The sequence below is a fragment of the Microcebus murinus genome, chromosome 3 (genome assembly GCF_040939455.1).
Source record: "Microcebus murinus isolate Inina chromosome 3, M.murinus_Inina_mat1.0, whole genome shotgun sequence".
NCBI lineage: Eukaryota > Metazoa > Chordata > Mammalia > Primates > Cheirogaleidae > Microcebus > Microcebus murinus.
Genome location: NC_134106.1, coordinates 91347796 through 91362678, shown reverse-complemented (window position 1 = coordinate 91362678; position 14883 = coordinate 91347796).

Below are 14883 nucleotides of genomic sequence, written 5' to 3'. Positions count from 1 at the left end.
AGCAGGTATCGCAATATAAACACAGAGCACGTTCACCGGAGCGCACGACCAGGCTGGCTGCCCAGTGATGCCGATGGCATTTTACCCACTGCAGCTGCGTCAGGGTAATGCTTTCTCTTGAGTCTTCCTTGTCCTTCCACCTGGCTCAGGTGAGAAACAGAACTGGAATTTGAGGCAGGATGTCATAGTCCCACATTTTGTTTTTCTGAAGAGTCAGAGAAATCTTGCCACGTTAAGGTTTTCTAGATAGGATTTTAGAAGGTTTACTTTTAATCTGAAGTCTTGCTGGAGGAATTGTGGCTTCACCTCTGGAAACGGTTGTTCTGTGCAAGGCAGCAAAAGCCATCTACTCTTCCTCTGGATTGATTCTATTCCTCTAAATGTCAGTTATCTAATCAAACTGGAACTGGACCTGGGTGTAGGGGAAGAAGGCCAAAAAGTTTAATCCCTTTATGGCCCAATTATGAATTTGATTTAATGGTAAATATCAATGTTCTTATTTTTTTCACGTGCTCATTTATTTATCCATCTATCAAGTGATTACTTAGTGTTAAGTCATTGGCTCAGTGATTACATTTCTCTTATTTAATTTCTACAGAGTTGGTGCTATCGGCACATCTTAACATTGAGGAGATGGAAGCTTAGCTGGTAAGGGAACAGTCAGAGGTTATAGAATTGAGTGGCAGAACCCGGATTAAAAAGAAACAGCGGTGATATAGCATCTCTTGTATTTTTGTGGATAGAGCTGGAACCCATTCTATTAAGTGAAGTATCCCAAGAATGGAAAAATAAACACCACATGTACTCACCAGCAAATTGGTATTAACTGATAAACACCTAAGTGGACATATAGGAATAATATCTATCGGGTGTCGGGCAGGTGGGGGGGGGGGTATGGGTATATACATACATAATGAGTGTGATGCTCACCAGCTGGGGGATGGACACGCTTGAAGCTCTGACTTGGGGGAGGGGCAAGGGCAATATATGTAACCTTAACATTTGTACTCCCACAATATGCTGAAAAAAATAAAAAATAAATGAGGATTCCTAAATATCTACCCTTTTTCTCAGCACAGCATATTGCTTTGGAATGCTCTTATTGTCTGTGCTCTGTTCCCTGATGCAAAGTTAAAACAAGTTATGTTCTAAGGATATGTCATGCTCCACTTTAGGTGCTGGGAATGAAGAGAGAATGCTTCCTCCAGTCAGGGTCTTGAGCTCAAGAAACTCACACTCTGCTGGGGTTAACGTGGGACAACTGACTTTAATATCAGGTAGAATAAGCCTCCTAGTGGCCGGGCACGGTGGCTCACTCCTGTAACCCTAGCACTCTGGGAGGCCAAGGTGGGAGGATCCTTTGAGCTCAGGAGTTCCAGACCAGCCTGAGCAAGAGCGAGAGCCCATCTCTACTAAAAATAGAAAGAACTAGCCAGGTGTTGTGGCACACACATGTAGTCACAGCTATTCAGGAGGCTGAGGCAGGAGAATTGCATGAACTCAGGAGCTTGAGGTTCCTGTGAGCTAGGCTGACATCATGGCACTCTAGCTCGGGTGGCAGAGCAAGCCTCTGTCTTAAAAAAAAAAGCCTCCTAAAATCAACTACCTGCCAGAGCCTTAGGGGACAGGAGATTGGTTGTGAGGAAGAAGGAAGGGTTTGGTTTTGACTGAGGGAATTAGGAGGCTTTCATAGTGGAAATGACATTTTGAGATGTACCTTGAAGGATAAGGTCCAGCTAAGTGGAGAAAGGCTGGGAAGGGCCTTTGGGGCTGTGGGCTGCAGAGGAGAGGTACGCAGTGTGTTCCACAAGTGGGGAGATGAGGATTTTCAGGATGCTGGGCAGGGCGCTACAGGGAGGTTTGCAGGCAGGTGCGGGGAGGTGCATGAACTCTTTCTGCAAGGTCAAGGAGAAGTGAGGGAAGGGCTTAAAACACCTCAGCCTCACCTGACACCTGTTCCCAGCCATAGGTTGTAAGCGGGTGATAGGTGAAAGTATGGCCAGCCCTTCGGGACTAACTCTATATGATCAGGAAAATAATTCAAAAATTGTCCTATATGGACAACCAGTAGGGCCACCTTTGTCTGTACAGCAAGGTCAGACATTGCTATACGACTGAGCAGAATTGACTCTGAGCTTCCCAGCTCTGCCTGGCCCTCTGTGTGGGATGTACAGCTCCTCCTGATTCCCCTGTGTCAGCCGCTGTTGAGGTGCTGGGATTCACTAGGAAACAGGGTGAACAGGGAAACTTGCATTTGAAAGAAGTATCCTAGCAGTAAAACTATAAACAAACAAAGAAGAAATCGTGGCTGGTAGAAAGTGCTGCAAAGAAAATAAACCATAGGATGTGATAGAGACAGATGAGGAATGGGATATTTAGGGAAAGCTTTTCCAAGAGGCAGTCAAGAGAATATTAATTATTTAATTGAATTTGCTAATGCAGGCACCCCATATCAATTGCACATTTCTACAGTGTATAAATAGAGCAAAAGGGCATCTCTCTCCTACACCTCTACCCCAGCCATTCATTTGGCTTTCCAAAGACAAAAACCAGAATCAGTGCCCAGTGTATCCCTCCAGAGCTATTCTATGTATGTACAAGTCTGTGTGTGTCTGTGTGTATGTATGCAAAACACCAATGCTAGCATATTATATATACTTCCTGACATTTTTTATTTTTTAGTTTAGAATATATCTTAGAGAACTTTCCACATCAGTACATAGAGTTGCCTCACTTATTTTTAGCTGGTATCACAATATTCTACTGTATAAATATGCATATCTACAACCCTGAACTCTAATTCCCAAATCCCAAAAGCTCTGGCAACTAAGTTTTTCCCTCTAAAGTTTGACACCCAAGCTTATCTGGTGGCAAAACTGACTTGAGGTGATTTGAAAATATTTAGACTCTTTTGTTATCTCATTTAGTGTTCATGAGGTTTGCTTCAGGAGGACAAATACATTTAAGCTTATTGTGTTTCCCAGAGCCTGCTGGGAATGGGAGCATGTGTCATAAGTGTATGAGATAAACTAAAATGAAAGAGAAAAAAAATCTGCATTCCAAAATAGAACTGACCTCCAGGGGTCTGGATAAGAGACTGTGAATCTTTATCACATTTTATTTAACCTGCCCCCTAAAGATGGACATTTTAATAGTCTCCAACATTTGTTCTCACAAACAATGCTATAATGAATATCTTAATACATACATGATTTTACGCCTATGATCCATGGGGCTAAGTGTTTTTATGTTTAAAATTTTCATCAACTTTATCAACCTGCTCTTGTGCTCTCGCCAGCATTGACCCAGAGTACCTATTTTCTCTGTCTGCTCTTCATGTCTAGCAAACATAATCAACTCTCAGTCATTTGGTGCTTCATTGGCTGGAACTCCCTCTCAGCAAGAGCCACGTTTTCCTGGTTTGATGATACTGATGATGAGAACCACAAGGATTTAATGGCAAGAGAAGAACAAGTGGCGCTGGGGTTTGTTTGACCATCAAGTGAGTTTGACTGCAGCCACGTTCTTGGAAATAGGCAACTGAGGTGTATGCAAGGTGATGGTTAATGATGAAATCCTGTGACTGATCCTTTACGTAATATTTTAGATATTGGATGGTGCAAATATTATAAATTATGAGGTTTATCTGAAGCAAAAGGATTGCACCATTTATTGTTTTAGCAACTGTGAGGTTACTTTTGGTGAACTGGGGGCCATTGAATCAGAACATACGTCTCTGACAATCTAGACAATAAAGCTTACTGTAGAAGGAACACAGTGTCAGTAAAGGATCTGAGTTCAAATGCTGGCTTTGCCACCCAATAGCTATGTGAATGTAAGCGGGTCACTTGACCTTCCAGGAATTTGGTTTCCTTTCCTGTTTAATTAGAATAATAACTCCAAAGTTAATTATTATTGTTATTGTTATGATTAAATAAGATAAGTGTAGTTAAGATACCTGGCACATAGTAGGTACTCATGAAATGACTGGTTTTAATGTTGGAGTTCTGAGCCAAGAAGCTTCTAGATGCTTTTTAATTTTTAAATCCTACAATAAAGCAGTGAAGCCCACTACCTTTGGCATGGACAAGTGAGTCTTAAGGAGAGAAAACACAGAGAGATCAAGGGGATGAGGCTCGACCACCAAAGGTCCTGATCAGCCACGAAACGGACACCTCATCTGGATGGGGTCAGGCAAGGCCGCTTTCTGCATGGACGTGCCTCAGATGTGACTCCACTGGGCACAGGGTTGGACACGGACAAAACTGAAGGACACTCTCCCAGGTGATCCACTTCTGATCTCCTCCATTACTCTGAGAAGTGGAGGTCATTATACCTCTTCTGCTGCCTCTCGTTATTTCTACCTGTGACTTTTAAATAAATGAATGTAAAACAGGGATTATTCTGTCACATTTTCCATAATGCTATGCATAAAAACTAAATTTATATTAACCCATTGACTGCCACACTAGAAAAACATTTTTTTTTTCTTTGGGGCTAAAGTGTTTTATTACAAAAATTAAATTAAAACTTTGAAAACAAAATGATCCTTTCTAATACAATGAAAAATTTGTTATTTTTTATCATTTTCTGTGTGTGAGTTATATGCAACTTGAAAAGTAGTTCTTGTGGCTCTCAAGGTGAAGAGACGTGTGAGTTATATATGCTTCATGAGGCCCCGGTCTCAAAACTAGCCTGAGTTAAATACAACTCACGTGGCACTTAATGGGTTAAATAACTAGATGCTGCACCCTCACCCTAAATTCCTAAGTTATCAGTCAAGTTGGTGATTCTTCAAAGAACCAAAGATTTCTACTTCTTAAGCACGTTCCCAGATTCCTTGTGCTCTGTCTGAAGGGAAATGACAGGTGCTTCTGAGTGCAGTGGCCAGATCCAAGTCCCACCTCTGCTGCTTGCTGGTGACATGGCTTTGGACAAGGTGGGGGAACTCTCTGTACTGGGCCTCCACTTACTCTTCCGTACAGTGAGAGTGATGATACTAATGTCAGCCCCAAGTGGTTGTTATGAGAATTCAATGTAAAACAGGAAAACAAACAAAACATGTGCAGTGCTTAGAACAGTACCTAGCACATGATAAATATTCAGTGTCAGATAATATTCATTCCCCAGATGGCTTGCTCACCATGCATCTGGCCAGAAAGTGAGAGACAAGGGCTGGGGTGGCGTCAGGGTCTGCAGTTGGGTCCATGCCCTGCAGCACTCTTCCCTGCCAGAGTTTTGAAGCAATTGAGAAATAGGCAAGAAAATCAGCAGAGAAGAAAACGTTAGATTCGTTACTGCTAAAGTCTGTGTAGAAGTACATATCATAGACTGAGGTTGAACGTGGGCTTGCTAACTCCCAACACCCTGTCTAGGCCTTGGTGTACCCCCCCAGCCCCCCGCTGGTAAAGTTTGTGTCTACAATCCAGACACTCTTTTTAGATCACTTCTTTCGACGATGCTGGTGGGGAAGGGAAGAGAGAGACCAAAACCCAAGAACTTGGGATCCTTGCAGATTAGCTTTGCGCAATGGGCCAACGACTACTGCTATCAACCAGGCAAATAAATGACTTACACCACAGAGAGAAGTAAAAGGTGGAGCCAGCGACCAGAACAGGGGGAAGAAATCTTTTAATCTACTAAATAGGGTGCGGACAGGGCGTGGTTTAATTATGTGAAATCAACAAAAGGAAGTCTGGTAAGTCCTCAGACAACACTGAGTCATCAACTGATGCCTCCACTCTATGAAGAATTTTTATGACCATGGTCTCAAATTTTCTATACAACAGTCCCATAAACCAAAGGAAAAGAAAGAGAACTACCATTAATTGAGTGCTCGCAATTTCTCAGACGAACATAACATTTTATGTTCGTCTTGCAGTTGACCTCACCTGCTCAAGGTGGAGGGATTAGGACTTGGAATGTTCTATATATGACTATGGGCCCAAGAAGAGAGAACAGGGTGCACATGACAAAATAAGGCCCCTGCCTGACTGCATTTGTATACATGCTCTTTTCAGGATGAGTATAATTCACATTTGTTTGGTGCTTTAACTTTTTTTACTTTCTTAATCTAATTTTGTTGTGGTAAGAATACTTAACAAGAAATCTACCCTCCTAAAAATTTTTAAAAAATTAAAGTGTACAATATGTAAGTGTACAGTACTGTTGACTGTAGGTGCAATGTCATACAGCAAATCTCTGGAACTTACACATCTTGTTTGACTGAAACTTTATACCCAATGATTAGCAGCTCCCTATTTCTCCCTCCCCCAGGCCCTGGCCAACTACGATTCCACTTTTGATTCTATGAATTTGACTAATTTAGATACCTCATGTAAGTGGAATCATACCGTGTTTGTCTTTCTGCAACTCGTTCATATCACTTAGCATAATGTCCTCAAGGTCCATCCATGTTGTCACATATGGCAGAATTTCCTTCTTTTGTAAGGCTGAGTAATATTCCACTGGGTGTATATACCACATTTTCTTTATCCATTCATTTGTCAATGAATATTTAGGTTGTTTTCACATCTCGGCTACTGTGAACAGTGCTGCAATGAACAGAGAGATGCTAATATCTCTTACAGATCCTGATCTTAATACTTTTGGATAAATACACAAAAGTGGGACTAATGGATCATGTGGTATAATTTAATTTATTATTAAATTAAATTATAATTTAATAATAATTAAATTATTATTAATTTAATAAATTAAATCTATTTTTAATTTTTTTGAGGAAGTCCCATTGTTTTCCATAGTCACTACACCGTTTTACATTCTCACTAACAGTGCCTAAGGATTCCAGTTTTTCCTTGTCACTAACACTTGTCTTTTGCTTTTTGGATAACAGCCTCTTAGACACATTAAATTCTTTGATCCTTAGGACAATCCTTTGAAAGAAACTCAATAGTTCAACAAATATTTTTTGAGGGCTCACTAGGTGTTGGGGCAGAGCTTGGGCACTGGGCTATATGGTAAGCAAAAGGAGACGGGATCCCTCTCCACGGGGAACTTTTAGTTTCGATATGGGAGAGGGGACATCCAATAGTGCCGTGGTGAATATAAATGGGCAACTCAGACTGGTCTGTGAGGGCCAGGGGCCACGTGTCTGGGAGCCTGCGTGGCAGAATAGGGGATGGGAGGAGTATGCTGGGCTGAGAGAATAGTGAGCTCCAACGTCAGAGGGCGAGCTTGAGGAAAGCCGAGTGGCTGACATGCGGAGGGGAGAAAAGGAGCAAAGTGTTAACTACTATGCCTGTTTTATAGATGGAGAAACAACCTCAGAGCAAGACGTGGCTTACAGCATCACCACCAGGGAGTGGAGGAGCAGTGCCTAGCAGCGTGTAATTGACTGCAACAATATCACACCATCCTCTCCCTCCGTGCTAAACTTGTCCAGGGAGAAGCAAAGCTGGCAGGGGTGTGACTGGTTAGTTTTGAGTTTCGGGGGGAAGGAAGCTCATGGGTGGGCGGACTATCAGAGAAGCATTCGCAGTGTGTAGCAGGGGCTGGACAGTGCCCATGCAGTCCCAAATCCCCGTGCTGGTCTGCTGGAACCCTCCTACCCACCACGCACAGCTAACTCACCATGGTGCCCTCTGAACCTCATGGAACTTATATTTCTGTTTGTAATTCCTTTTTCTACTTTTTCCATTTTTTTCTCAGATGACTTCTCAAAATGTTTCAAGAATTGCGAAAGAAAACCTTACTTACTAGGAAAAACACAGGCTGGCAACTGTGTGTGCTGAAGATGCAGGTGTGTGTACACAAGTATACGCATGCTCACGTCCCACCGCTCATCACTGCCTTGTCCTGGGACCTGGAGAGGTTCCCTTGTTTGCTGCTCCCCCAGCCCCACTAAACTAATGGTATTTAGCAGATCTTAATAAATCACTAGGAAGAATCCAATAAATAATCCAATAAAGCTCTGGGCCTTTCCCCTCCTCTCCAGCCACGCACACAGGTATCCAGCTTTGCTTGCATTTTTCAGGGGCTCCACACCCTGTCATGTCTCCTCTTGGGTCCCTCCTCCATCCTTAGTGAGTGTTCTTTTGGACTCTCCCTGCCTCACTCCTTACTTTCTTCTTTGAATGTCAGCTCCTCCTTAGGGGCTTCCACAAGTAAAGGAACTGTGGAAAGAGCAGCGGTCCAGGCATAAGAAATCCTTCCTGTGTAGCTTGCCTCTGTCACTTATTAGCTCTGTGACCTTGGGCAAGTCACCTATTCTTCCTGGTTATTGGCATGGGGGTGGCTACACCTATTGCTCAGATTGTTTGTAAGGATTTAAATGAGTTTAAACATCACAGTGCCAGTGTTGTAATGATTAGTGACCGTCTCTGAGTCTCATGTCTACTGTCCATGAGTTGAAGGTGCTAGACCAGCTGATCTTCGGTGCTTTCCAGGCTACTAGGTCTTTGGTTCTTGTCTGTCTTCCCTCCCGTGGGCTCTCCATTGATGTATTTCCCCTCTAACTCCATCCTGCCCCTTCCAAGTTCACAGGCTCAGCTCAGGGCTTTGTGAGGACCAACAAGGCTGAGAGACTTGGTGGATGCTGATAGCGCTTTGTCAGCAGCAAAACTAGAGAGACTCATGGTGGGTCTGAAATTATAGCCTAATGCCCCAAGGGAGAACAAATCTTTCTGAATCACAAAGCTGGAAGGTGACCTTTCTGGGGTGGGTGGGATCAGAGCAGAGACCTTAGGGGCATCTGAGAGTATTAAAAACTGCTTTCTGCTCCCAAATCCCCTTACTGGCCTGCTGGACTATTTTCAGCCTAGGAGTCAGGTTTCATTAGCATCACCGAGGACTCCTTTGGGTCTCCTTCATGACTGTGCAAAGAAATGAGCATCTCACAGGAAGGCAGGGACCACAATGGAAAGTGAATCAGCTGTGGAGCCAGGGGAGCCAGGGCTCCTTCCAATCCCAGCTCTGCCGCTTCCCTGCCGTGTGGGCTTTGCCAGGTGACTCAAGCTCTGTAATCATCCTTTTCCTATCTTACACATTTAAGGATAATATTAGATAATTCCTAGGGTTGCTTTGAAGGTTGCATTTTGTATTGGCAGCAATATGTATTCAGAGCAGCCATGCAAGATAGAGAGATAGGTATAGGTTTTGTATAACTTGGTGTAATTTTGGCTGTATCCAAATTTGACGCTTAGCAAATGAGAGAAAACAGTAGGATGATTACACAGATGGCCACCAATTGCTTCAAATCCTACCCCTACCGTTTACTAGCTGTCACCTTGGGCAAGTTTCATACCTCCTTGTGTCTCATTATTTTCATCTGTGAAATGGATAAAATAATATTTGCCATTGTGAAGATTACATGAGTTAATTTATGTGGAACAGTATCTGGCATATGGAAAATACTGTATGTGCTACCCATTTTTTTATGTGTCTCATGTAATAAGATGATGAAGATAGGTGGTTTTGAGCTTGAATTATTAGCTTGAACAATGCCAAGAGTCTGGGTCAGCATTGTGGAAATCTCTGCCACAGCTCCAAGCACAAGACTTCATATAGCACAGCACTAAGCAGGAAAAGGAGGTTATAGCCAGGGGCTTTATTCTAAGCTAGTGGTTTCTTTTCATCTCCAGAAATCCTAGACACCCCCTTATTTCTCTCAGACTAGAACTGAGTGTCTGGCAAACACAATTGAGATTCTGTGAAATAGACCAACCATGATTTACCCTCTTGTGTTGGGCAAATTGCTTCTGAAATCAAATTGAAACGCTATTAGCAATGAAAGGGGGAAATGTTTTTGCTCTATAGGCAACTAATGGTACTGGACACACCTTTATTTTAGAAATAAAGACCTAGGACTCAGAGGTGAGGTGACTTGTCCTGACCACATGGCCCGGAGCTGTCAGGTGCTGGACTCATAGATTCTCTGACCCCCAGTTGCCACCTGTTACCCCTTTATTGATTAGACAGAACCATAGAGGTATAGTTGCATTATTTTTGGATTAAGGCATTACAGGCCCCTGTTTCAAAAGGTAAATGTGATCTTTTAAAAAAGTGATTGAAACCTGGTGCTATAATATACAAGAGTGAAATCATTAGGTGCTTCATTCACACAACAATTCCCAGGTAGTTTCTATCTTCATCTATTCATCCATCCATCTGTTCACCCACCTACCCATACATTCATCTATTCATTCATCTCCTTTCTTCCTTCCTTTCTTCCTTCCTTCTCTCCCTCCCTCCCTCCCTCCCTCCCTCCCTCCCTCCCTCCCTCCCTCCCTCCCTCCCTCCCTTCCTTCCTTCCTTCCTTCCTTCCTTCCTTCCTTCCTTCCTTCCCTCCCACATTCCTTACTTCCATTTATTGTTCATTGTTCCATGTTTTCATCTATACATCCTTCCATATACCAATCCACTCATTCTTCTATCCTTTTATCTATTACCTCTCTTTCTCTCTCTCTCTATCTTAGCCATTTTGCCGATTTATCCATCCATCCTCTCACATATCAGCATATTCATCTGTGCATTCAGTCATCTATCTTTCTACCCATATACTATTCCATTCATTTTCTTTCCCTCCAGCCTACCTGCCTTCCCTCTCCTTCCTTCCTTCCTTCCTTCCTTCCTTCCTTCCTTCCTTCCTTCCTTCCTTCCTTCCTTCCTTCCTTCCTTCCTTCCTTCCTTCCTTCCTTCGTCATGCAGTCACTTACCCTCCCTTATTGACTGCCTCCTTGTGCTAGGTGCCAGGTAATATAACAGTGAAAAAGGCCTGTTATTTGTCTTCAAGAAGTTCACATTCTGTTTGAAGAGCAGGTGATTCCAATATAGTATATCCAGTATTAACTGGGGCTCTTAATCTGTGTGTCTAATGGTCTTAAGTGGCCTTCACGGCCGGGCAGACGGGCAGTCAGTGCAGCTACATCCCGAGAGCAGCAGGGCTGTGCAGGCTGCTGGGTGCACATGCCTTAGGCCCAGCAGAACGCTCAGTTCTGGTGCCGATGTCCTGCTGTCTAGCACATCGTCTTTGGAAGGAGCAAAAACTCTTTCAGTTCTTCAGATGTTTAAAAACACCAAGTACATTTGGCAAAGTGTTCTCCCTTGAATATTTAAAATCATGTTTTATTTAAGGGAAATGACTTTCATAAATTTCTGACCCATTTGAGCTTTATATCATTGTAATATTCTTTAAGAGCCAATTCGTGTCCAATAAGGCTTTTCACCTTGTTTAATGACTTTTTAAAATTCTCTTTTCTTGCAATCAAAACTGTATAAGCCAATTCGAATGCCAAAGGGTTCAAGTTCAGTTCAGAGTGCTTGAATCATGAATTCTGAGAGAATTTTAAGTTGCTGAAATGATTTCTGCTCATTTATATTCAACTCGGTGTCCCCAGCTATTAGCCCTCTATAGACCCACTGGGGACACCATCTAAGACAGTTTGAAAGACTGGACTTTTCACTGAACATTTAAAAACAATTTAGGCAAATCTTTTCTTATACCTACCCTACTGGTCCCAAGCAGAGAAACTGAGCTTATGCTTCTAATTCTGAGCAACTGAGAAGGAAGAAAGGAAAACCAACCAGTCTTCATTATGTTGCATTTCAACTTGACTTGTTTTCTATATATAGCAGTCCTGGGCAGTAGATATTATGTCCATGTTATTAATGAAGAAACTTAGGCTCGAGAGAGCAAGTGAGTTGACTGAAATCACTCAACTAGGAAATGGCAGAGAAGGTGGTCAGGACTTTAGGACTCAAGCTTCATGGCCTCCTAAGGTCCATTTCTTTCTGTACACTTTTTGCTCCATAAACTCCCGTTAAAATATGGCGAGGCCTCCCCACTAGGCAGGGTGTCAGGTATTTGATATGAGCACATTGCCTCATATAATTCTTGCTGTAACTACCCTCCCCACCTTAAAGCTCAGGAATTAAAGCCTCTGAAACGTAAATAACTTGTCCTGATTCACAGAGCAGAGCCAGGCAGACTTGGGATTGAGTCCTAGCTTGGCCATTGTGTTAGTTTCCAGAGGCTGCTATAATAAATTACTGTGAGCCTGTTGGCTTAAAACAACAGAAGTTTATTCTCTCACAGTTTGGAGGTCAGAAGTCTGAAATCAAGGTGTCAGCAGGGTTGGAGCTCTCAGAGAGGATTTGTCCCTTGCCTCTTCTTGTTTTTGGCAGCTATAGTCACTCCTTGGCTTGTGGCCACCCTTGTTTCTCTGTTCCACCTTCATATCATCTTCTCCCCTGCTGCCTCCTACATGGACACTTGTCATTTGACTGGGGGCCTACCCAGATAGTCCAAGAGACCTTCTCATCTCAATAGCCTTAACTGAATCGCATCTGCAAAGACTTTTTTTTATCCAAATGAGGTCATTTTTCACAGGTGCTAGGGATTAGGTCATGAGCATATCTTTTTGTGCAGGAGCCACTTAATGGTTGGTGACTATGGAACTTTAACCCTTCAACAGTCTCAGTGTCCTCCCATGTAAAAAGTGGCTTTTATTATGCAAATGAGGTGAAACAATCTTTTACCTACAAAAATTTGCTCCCAAGCTTTGACTAGAGAAATGGTCCTATCTTCAATGTCCTTTCTCCAACCCCCTTTAGTAGGTGGTATGGTAGTAGGTAGAGGAGCTGCTCCTAAAGTACAGAAGGTGTTTTCCCTTAGGAACACTTTTCTGCTTGGGACTTGACAGAGCTGTGAATCTCAGTCCTCTGATAACCTGGTGACTTAAAAGATGACAAAGGCCTTTTAGAACTGCTCTGGAGCTAATCCAGAAATAAATTACTGCTCCTGACTTACATTGCAACTTGCACAACTGCAATATAGCCTAACTCCTGTGGGGAAGTATGTAGGTTCAGACCAAATGACCAGGAATATTCTGTTTCACAATCTTGGAAACAAAATCTATTTCTAAGAAGGGTGAAACTCTGTATTGATGGGTCAGCATGAGTCCTGGGTTTACAATAGCACAAATGGCCCTGACTTCTTCTCTCCTCTTTCTCTGTTCTCTCCTTTATTCCTTCCCTTGCTTTCCATTTTCTGTATCTTGCATCAAATCCCTGGCAACACTCCACTGCATGCTGAGACTTGCACTGTGCCCAGGGAGCACATGCTATGAGCTCATATTCCAGAGGGGAGTGAGGGGCATGGAAAAAAAGAGTCACCCTCTAATCTTTCATAATGGACAATATAGAGAGTTTGGAGGCAACATGCCATGTTGAAACATTGGTCACAATGGGGAGGAGAGCTGGGAAAGCAAGACTGGCTCACAGGGGTATTTGAGCTTGTCTTTGAAGGGCCAAGGGATGCAGCCAGGCAGGGGAGACAGTGTACATAAAGGTGAAATGGTAAATATCAATTTCAGATAATGCTGCGTCTTTTAGTGTGATCAGGGTATAGGACTACGGCAGGGCCCAGGGCCTGGAGGAAGGACCAAGCACCGAGCTTACCACACTGAAGTCAGGGGCCATCAGTGAAGGGTCTGAAGCAAGAGACGGGCAAGAACAGATCCAGGTTATTGAAAGGTGTCTATGGCCTCAGTGAAGAGAATGGATCTGAAAGGAGCTGGTGGATAGTCAAGGAGACCAGTTATGATGCTCTTTGTTTTATGTACTTCCTATGGCTCAAACATTGTTCTAAACAATTTAGATGCATGTTCACTAGTTTAGCCCTCACAACAATCTTACGAAGAATGCTTCCCTTATTTGGGAAAGAGAGAATAATGACTTGCCCAAAGTCACCCAGCTAATAAGTAGCAGAGGTTAGATTTGAACTCAGGGGTCTGGATCCAGAAAATGAAGACTCAGAATAGGCCCATGACAGCGGGAGGTGGAAGGTCTAGGCCTTGGGGCCTGGATGGCAGGAAGGGGTGAGGGCGGCAATGGAGTTCCTCAATCTTGCCCAGGGTTAGGCCTGGTGATGGAATCTGCTCTTCCTTCACATCCATCTTCAAGCCTGCTATGAGTTTGTGCTCACTCATCTTGCCAGGCCTGAGCTCTTCCTGCAGGTTTCCCAAACTAGGGTGGGGTCAGCACAGCAGTTTGCACAGAGGTTCACATCCAGACTCTGGAGTCGGATTGCTGGATTTGAGTCTCTGCTTTCCACTTTTTAGTTCCTTGCTATTCAGGACATGTGCTAAAACCACAATTATTCTTGCACCAACCTAATAGCATTCCTTATTCTTTACCGTCACCCAGCCTGGCTAATGAGAATCAAGTCTAGAATCCAATCACTTGAGTACCAGTCACTATTTTCTTATCATCTGGTGTTCTCTTAAACTTATTTTTCCCTTTACTTTTTTCCAAGGCTCCATAATTAATTCCATATTCCTAGGCTTGTATTCTATTTCTCAAAGAGGGTCCCCGAAATTGTATAAGCCTCAGACCTCACCCAGCTAGGAGCTTTCCCTATGCCTTTGGAGAGAAGTCTGGATATTCATTTGACTTGACCATGAACCGTAGGCTTAGGCTAAGGTAGAAGGCAGATGGGGGAAGGTTGAGGATTTCTTCAAGAGGGCCCAGCTCTAGAAAACCTAGGCAGTCACTCTATGAATTTATCCTTTTAGTTTCTGGGACCAGCCTGCCTGCTTCTCCCTCCCCCATGTCCCATGCAGCACTCTCCATTCCTGGCCAGGACAGATGATGCCATACCTGCCCTTGTGCTAACATGTTGCTAAGGAAGCATAAACACTCTCTTGAAGTCTTCTGAGGATTTTATGAATAAATTTAGGGGCAAAGGAATAATAACACTAAAATCAGGGAATCTTCAGGATATGGGGTTATTTAAAAGCGTCTATTGCATAATCCTAGCCTATGTAGATTTGGAAATGAAGCTAGATCGCCTCTTTCCTAGATACTTTGTTGTATCGCTCCCTAGTGCATCTCTTGGATTCTCTCCTGGGAATGGGCTCTAGA